The 8,858-nt window shown below is 34.5% G+C and overlaps 1 long non-coding RNA gene across 1 annotated transcript; it reads left to right on the top strand.

Annotated features, from left to right (window-relative positions):
* Nucleotides 1-895, top strand: LOC110264721. The gene is made up of 2 exons (XR_002350895.1): nucleotides 1-593; nucleotides 725-895. It is a non-coding gene; the product is annotated as an uncharacterized LOC110264721 (long non-coding RNA).

The following is an 8,858-nucleotide window of genomic DNA, read 5'->3' as shown; positions in this document are numbered from 1 at the left end:
TAATTTTGTCTCTGCTCTCTCTATATGTTTTTCAGAGACGAGTTCCAGTCTCCGGTCCATTTTATCGCGCTTTTCATTATGAACTCGGTGATTTCATGATGTTTAAGGACAACCATGGGAATGAGTTTCACGTCATGTTAGACAAGGTTGGTAACAATGCTTTTTTTTCGAGGGATTTCGTTCCATGGTTGCCGCGTACAACATAAGGCATGGGGCTTGGTTGCGCGCCTACTATGAAGGTGATGGCACTCTATGCATCTCTATAAGGAACCTTGACGGATTCCGCATTGTGTATCCAAGACCACATTCTCGAAGCAACTTCACTGCTCCTACACTCAGTAGTGTTAATCCTCACCGTACAGGCGTTCTTTCTCGTGATGTCTTCCACACCGGCGACGTTATACCTCCATTTTCCATAGAATACACTCCTCCCACCTCTCCTGTTCGTAGCAACGCCTTCGGCAGTCCACAAAACTCAACCAACAGCCTGGGTTGTCCTGTCTATTTTGCCTCGACTACTTCACAAGCGAGTCTGGTGGGCCAGGTTGACCTCGATTTGCAGAGGCGATCTCTTAGTCTGCCCGTTGCATGAGGTAACGACCAAAGTTTTTAATATTAACGAATGGTGTTGTGGTTTTCTCTCTCCCACAAATGTTTTTTTTTTACTAATGGGTGCAATGGGTAGCTAAGCATTAGAAGTTTCTGATGATGTTTTTAGCTGCAGATACTGTCAGCTTCTCTGAGTGGATTCGTCGTTAGATTTGTTTTCGATATTGTCTTGCTACCAAGGATCCTCCTACTCATGCCTAATCCAAGTTTCATGTTTAAATTCAACTCTTCGCTGTTTCTTCATTTGTGCTTTGTCATGTCGTGGATCGTGTTTTGTTTCTTTTCTTTTGTTAATTTATCCCTAGACTTGTGGTCCAGTGCATTTTAAAGCTTTGTAGTTTGAGTCTATATATACTTTATTCCTAAATAACTATCACTACAAGATTAATATTGATTTGATGGAGTATTTTAGTGGAGGTTTTTAAAAACCTCCAAAATACATTTTATTTATGGCACTTTAAAAAACCTCCACTCATAATTAATTAAAATTCAAAATAAAAAAAAACGTCGTTTTCTCTTTTTTCTCAAAATGAAAGGTGCAGAGTCAGCTGAGAGAGAATGAAACCCTAAGTTTTCCACGCCATTTTTGCCGCCGTTCTCGCTGCAGTTTTCGGTGCCGGTGCCGTTACCACTGCCGTGCCCGTTGCAACAGAGAGCTTCTGGATCGAGCCACCCCTTCTATCAACGCGTTTTCGGATCTATTCTCTCTGTCTGTCGTTGCTGCCACTTTGCCATCGCAGTTTCTACCGCCGTTGCTGCCACAGGTTCTGCCGTCGATGCCACCGTAGTTGCCGTGGTACAATGCATTTCCAGATCTATTCACTCCCAAGCTTCTTCTTCAACGCCGCTTTCTCTCACTCCAATTTCTCCTTTGAATTGACGTCGGTACTTCTTTTTCTTCTTCTTCTCTTTTAATTTGCTGATATTTCTTCTTTGTTAACAATAAATTTCTTCTCTGTCTTGTCTCCTCAGTTCTGTTGCAACTTTCTTACTGTATCCCCTCTTGTTCTGTATTTTTTTTTATTGTTTTTCATTTGTGTTGATAAGGAGTCTTGGAAACAAGGCAAGGAAGACATGATAATTGTTCATTGAAGCTGTTTTGTTTCATGACAATAGTTAATGGATTTTTTTGTGTTAGGAGTGATTATTAGTGTTGTTGACTTCTATAGATTAATAATGGTGATGTTGACATGTGTGTTGTCTTTTAAATTATGCAAATTCAGTGTTGTTACTAGTTGAGGCTAGATTATTCTTTACAATCACTTTTAAATTAATGGTGAATTGACAAGGTGTTGAAAAACAGGGATTTATTTAACACATTCAAATGGTATCACTTGAAAAAAGGCTAGTTCCTCATGGCTTATTTGTAGAACTTTAAAGGAAGAAGTGAATATTACAGGTTAAATCAATGTAGGGCTCCATCTAGTTTCTCTCAATTTTCAATTGGGTTATTCTGATTTAAAAATTAATAATTGAGTCTTTACACTATTATGTGTTTAATAATATATTTGAGGTGTTGTATTTTAGGACCACTTGGATTTCAAAATGAGGAATATAATGGGAGCTTGCCTACTTTGGTCTATAGGCCATACTCATGAACAAAGGTGTGGATTATCTGCATTTATTTGCTGAATATATAGTTTGGCATTCATTTTGTTTATTTTATCAAATCCTTTTAAATTTTTCTTTCAGTAATTTTGTACATCTTCGTTAATGCCTTTAGACAGCGAGTAAAAGAGGTATGCATCATAGCCAATTTGGAAACTTTAACAAGTTTCTGCATAGTTTTATTCATCTATATTTTCCATTATCTCTGTGATTTAGGAAAAATCAGCTTTGGGTTGGTCATGAGATTGGTTTCCCTTAGATTCTTATTGAGTTGCATCTTTTTTCCAAGTGAGCAGAGAAAGACGGTGTATCTTTATTTCATAGAAGAATCTACAGTTAGCATAAAGTCATCTAAATAGTCTTAATTGGTATTTCTTGCTACCTGTTGCAATGTTCAGTTATGACATTCTATATGTTTTTACTTTCCCAATAAGTATATAATCTGGCATTCAATTGAAGCCAATTAACTATTGCCTAGTAACATGGATTTGCATTTGTTAACAAATCATCTATGAGATAATTTTAATTGCACTAATTTACTCTACAGTTAACAAATCCTATACCTCCTTAAATTTGGATATGCTTTTTGTAACTTGTGCTTTCTTTTCTGTCAAGTTGTTGATTTAAGATTCTTCTAGGTGAAATCTGCTATTCGGCAAAGCAGAAGAAGTATGCCGATCAATGGATATGAGGCAAGGGTTGTCATGGCTCTTTTGCAATGTGTTGAGACGTTGCAGGGTGATCTAAAAGTGGCCATAAAAGAAGACAAGGACTGGTATAGTCGTTTCATGCCTCTTACAGAAGTGGTAAATGGTGAAAGAAGTTATTGGATCTATAAATTATGAATATTATTATGTCTCTGATAGCTTATTCTTACCTAAACATGTTTGCAGATCATGAAATTTGTCGTTAATCGATCTTTAGTTAAAATGATAGAACAAATTGAGGTAAATAAGAACTCACTTTATGTAAATTATATTTGTGTGAACTCACTTTTTTGAGACTATGTTTTCTTATCCATTAGCAGCAATGAAACACTACAATAATGGGCTAAAAAAGGTAAATTAACTTCTTAGTCCTAGTCTATTAATTTCTTTTGATTATAGTACTTTTATTAAACAATAAAAAGAAAAATTCTTCTCTATGATGTTTTTCAGGAAGAGCAATACAATGGAATTGACGTTTATTCTCTCTTTAGTGATAGTAAGATACATTGATTTATATATTTATAAGAGTTTATATTGACTTGTTTTTATTTTGAAATTGAAGTGCTGAAGGTGAAGGAGGAAAGGAGGAGTATTGGGAGTAAGAGTCATTGTTTCCCTTTTTATAATATCTTTATCTCCTACATACAGATTATGATTCCTAATTGAAAATTGTTTGGCTTACACCGTTACTTCTATTTGTTTTTCTATGTCTTCTGTAGTGGTTATCACTCCAGTCCTCCAGAAATTGTTTGGGCAGGCAGAGACCCAAAGGTCGTAGAAGAAGTAGCCGCCAAGAGAAAGAAAAAATGTTGAATGGATCTTAGAATAATTGAACAACTAATGTCCAGTTTGTGATCATTATAACTAATCAAGTTATAAATAACCTCAGCCATCGAAAGATTTCATTCAAACTCAGGTTGACCACAATCATAACTTAGGCCCTGGCTTATCATGCTTCTTCCATATCTCCATTTTTGTTCTTTCTTTATTTTATTCCTTAACTTGCTTGATAAATTATTTGAATTTTATATTACTTTTAAGTATAGATGATGACTAACGGAACTTCCTAATTTCAAGCCTAACTTGTGATTTTAAACTTCTCTGACTAATTCTCCTGTTTTGTTAACCAATGATTATTTCTTATAATTCCCTTTGCTTTGTTGCAGGGAACAGCATTGTTGGTACTCGCCGGACTTGTCGTTGGTTGCCACCACTAGTTCTTCAAAGCTTGGAAGAGAGAGTTTCATAGATCTTAACCTCCCTGCCCTAGCCGAAGAAGATGATGCGAGCCAATTCGAGGATTCCGCGGTTTCGGATGCAGAGTTTGTGAATCCGGTGAAGGTTTTTTCTAGATGAAAGTTTTTTTTTTCACGATGACTATAATGATTATCTTGGTTGTTATTGATCCAAAAAGGTACTAAAAAGTTTTGATTTAGTAATTTTCTTTCTTTTTTCTATGTTCTCTTCTCAAGAATAATTTTTAGATTTGTTCAGTTACAGCTAATTGGAATAATATGGTTTACTCTATAGTTATTATTTACTTAATAATTTCAATATCAATTATCATTCTTCTCTGATTCTAACTCTAATTCAGTTCTTCTAACCTCTTTTCATACTTGTTCTGTTAGTCATATTTAACTAAAATTTTCTTCTTGTCTTTTGAATATAATTTAATAGTAGAATGAAATTCTGGGATATTCATGCTGAACAAAGACTTATTTTAGAGATTTTTATTTAATAAATGATTAAATAAATATATAAAATGAGTACAGATGACATATATTAAAGTTTTTTTGTTTTAATTTATAATTTTAGATTTTGATATTAAAAAATAAATTTTTAATTTGAGAATATGTAAATGAAATGAGATTAATAAATTATTTGAAATTAAAAATAAATAAATGATTATAGGATTTGTGGAGGTTTGAAAATCTCACAAAATAGTTAATTTATGTTAAATTAAAAAATTAATTTGTGGAGTTTTAAAACTGCCACAAAAGTGATTTAAAATTGCCACAAAAGTCCAATATAAAACTCCCACAAAATACACACAAAACTCCCCCCCAACTGAATAGATTGTGGAGGTTTCTAAAAACTCCCACAAAAGACCTCGTGGCACCACAAATTTTGGGGGTTTTAGAAACTCGCACAAACCATTTGGTGGGGGTTACAAACCTCCACAAATAAGAAAAAAAATGCCACAAATAAACAAAAACCTTGTAGTGTATTACTATTACTTTACTATATTACTATTAGTATATTAGTATATATATATATATATATAATTAACACTATGCACTATACATCATTCTGATCTGTTCAACACTTAAATTAATTTTATTACCTACACACCTTACCAGATGCTTCCATTTAATTATTGCATTTACTACTCTGACTTAGCCGTTCTTTTCTCCTATTCCCTTTAACCCAAAAAAGAGAACTGTCAAATTCCTTCCCCGTTCAAAATTGCTTCTTCATCTGTTAGCCATTCTATCTCATTTGCTCGCATGCATCATTGTTTTAACAAAAGGTGAGTTGGCTAACCATTTCTTTTGCATGTTAAAGCTCTTTTTGTGGTTATCTCCGGCCAAGCAAGCTCATTTTGTTTTGTCCCCGGTTCTATCCATCCATTTTTCCACGAGATTGGTGGTTCTTTCAGTATAGTTTCTTACCCAGCCTCCCACAAACATCGTTTCAATCTTGCTGGGTTACTCGTGCTTACCTGCTTGATATTGGGTATGTTGGTAACCTCTATCTTTGCTTTGGCACAGTTCATTCGTTCATTTTTTTTGTGTTTGTGATTGCCACTATTTTGCTAGCTAATGGAGTCACTGCTATTTCCACTGCTGCCCGTTTATGTTTCATGCCCGTTTATGTTTTAGGGAACATGTTTAGCTTTTTCCTCTTAATAGTTGCACGTAGATGCATTTTTTTTGTGTAGACTTCTGCTTGGTGCGTCTCTTTCTTCCGTCACATAAGCGTATGATGCAGAGATTATGATATGTGATTGATGGACAAATTATTGTAGTAACCACGAATTTTACTTTCAGGCCACGGTTGCTCTTTCCCCAATTTTTTATGGTGAATTTCGCTCTGAACTGCCAGATGAGGTTAGATTTGTCGATTTCTCAGGCCGTCGGTTCACCATGCTACTCCACAAGACTCCTTCTCTTTGCCTAATAGTGGGAGGGTTTCCTCAATTAATTAATGCCTTTACCATCAAGGGAAGATGCTAGTTCTTTATGGCCTATGTCGGTAATGCCGAGTTCGTTATATTCCATGTGCTAGATGCGAATGCGCGTTTCCCAGATGGCGGAGTATCCTCGGACCACCCTTTAGCTGTAGCTGAACTATTAGGAAATATTTATAGCAATTTTGCCGCTTATTTTTGTGCCCACTTTGCCTGATGATGAGGATTTGTTGTTACCAGATTCAATCCACTCTAATTTGCCTCCAGCAATATATCCCACCAAGGGTGATACATACACCATCCAGTTCGCATCAACCATACAAAATTTGCCCATGTTGTCATTGCTTCTCGAAATGTATTTGACTTTTGTTACCGCTTTTGTTGCCGAACCTCTTGACTATCGCGCCTTTGCTTCAATGCTTGGTCATTATTCATTTGCCTACCCCGGAGCACTTCACAGCTTGCTACCAAATAGTGAGACTGTTGTTGTCGACAAAAAGATTACAAAATACCAAGCTGACGAGTATATTCTGGTAAGGATTTATTCAGTCGTTCCATGTTTTCGTGTTTGGTTTATGTCAGTTTTCGTCCTCCATGTCTACATCTACGTAGTCACCACATCTTACTCTTAGACCATTTTCTCTCATTTGTTTTGTAGACCCTCCCGATCAGTTTTGTTCAAAGGGCTTTTGGGACTAAACCTGATCAAGTCGACGTTGGCGATGATGCTGGTTTGTGTTACAAGGCTGATGTTCGCTCCAAGCCCAGTCGGCCCCGAGAGTGCTATTTTGCTAGGGGCTGAAGGCTTTTTAGTCAGCAGCACATGCTTCGAACGGGAAGCGCCATTAGGCTAATGGTTTATTCCCTCAAGAACTGCCGTGTGCATTGTCATGTCCTATGTATTTGATGTTTTGTTCCCTAAAGTCGAAAAGTGTGCTCCCACCATCAAATATCGAACTTGGTGTTTAAGCAATGTGTCATATTAATTTTCATATGTGCTGCTGGTTAACTCATTAATTTAGAGCACTTTAAATTTAGTGACCGAATACAGCTTAGATTAATTTTATTCATATCCAGTCAAAAGTACTTTCGTTCTTTAACATACTCTTCGACAATGCTATCTATAGAATCGGATGTGATTTTGCTGCGTTAATTGTGGGAAAAAACTGATTTTTTGTTACTCATTTATAAAATAGGCATCATATTATATCTGTATATAGCCTTTAAGGTCGCACTATTACACTTTTTGTTTTATCGGAGATGCCTCCCCATTATGGTTTCGGAAAAATTAGATCTATAACACTCTTCACAACTTTTGATTCCTTTGAATCATATTTATTCATCTTGCATAAAAGTAAAATTATTTTCATCAAATAACCCATTAACCAAATTTTTATTCCTTTTATATTAAAGATTGCCTTAAAAAACCATTTAACTAATTTTTTTAACTCATTAGATTGTATTTTTTTACAACATTCAATAGTTATTATATTGTCATCTTAAAAACCCTTCAATAATTTATAAATTATTAACTTATAACTTGAAAAATTCTGTCTTTTATATGGTTATTTTTGTGGTTTGTATATATTATTTTTATATGAAATGAAAAACCCTTCACCATTATTTTTTTCCATAACAGCGTCTATACATTAATTCCTCTATACATTAACAGGGGACAAATCCTTTTATTTCAGTGTTACAATAACGTTTTTTGATATCATCGAATGAGTTGTATAATGGTTGAAAAAAATTCCACACAACTTGGCTAAATCTGCATTTATCAAATATTTCTTTCTTATAATTTCATTCACAGATTGTTATTGTCATTAGTATTTAATTCTCGTGTTGCCACATGTGTCAGGAATTTTTGACTGACTCACTAAGTATTCAACCCGTGCTCCCTTTCACCCAGAACAGTGAAGTTCTTTTTCGTTGTGACCATTACTCTCTCTAGATCAATTCATTTCATCTTTCGGTTATGACCTCAGCCTTATAATCGAGAATATCTTGGAGCCTTTTGTTGGATTTTGTTAAACAATACACCTTATGTGAAAAACATTAGCCTACCGTCTAAGGACATTCACACAAATCGCCATTCCCGACCATCCCAACTCAATGTAAAGTCTTTCTGTTCAGTGTGCGTTCATCGCTTTGAGTCAGTAGGTGTGTCGCTAATTCCTACATTCAATGTATACATCGGTGGGTTTTGATCGCCATCTCCCAATTTTGCAAGGTTTGCCCTAACTTCAACTGCTTCACCAACTTTCCGACTCCTTGCTCAGTGCAAGGAAAAAATTAAACACGAGTTTTGGTTATTCCTTGGCGTTACCCCTTTCCCACGAGGTCTTCAGACCCAAACTTATTTATTATTTATTTAAAATTTAATTTATTTAATTATTTATTTAATTATTAAATTATTAGTTATTTAATTAGTTATTAGTTATTTAATTAGTTATTAGTTATAGTCGTGCACATGCATGTGAATATATTTGTTTTGGCCTTCAAGCCGCTTCAAACATGGATATCGAGATGGAGAGTCTATTAGGATATATGCGTATATGCGTATTAATAACACCCATATTATAATAACAACCATATAAAATTAATATAATAATATAATGTTTCATATATACTAAATAATATTTGTAATATACAAATATCTAATATATAATATATAATATATAATTTTATATCAATATAAATATACAATATATTACAATATATAACATATGATAAATAATAAA

The sequence above is a fragment of the Arachis ipaensis genome, chromosome B07, assembly GCF_000816755.2.
Source record: "Arachis ipaensis cultivar K30076 chromosome B07, Araip1.1, whole genome shotgun sequence".
NCBI classification, from domain to species: Eukaryota; Viridiplantae; Streptophyta; class Magnoliopsida; order Fabales; family Fabaceae; genus Arachis; species Arachis ipaensis.
The sequence above is the reverse complement of the archived record's forward strand: the minus strand, read 5'-3'. Positions and strand labels throughout refer to the sequence as shown.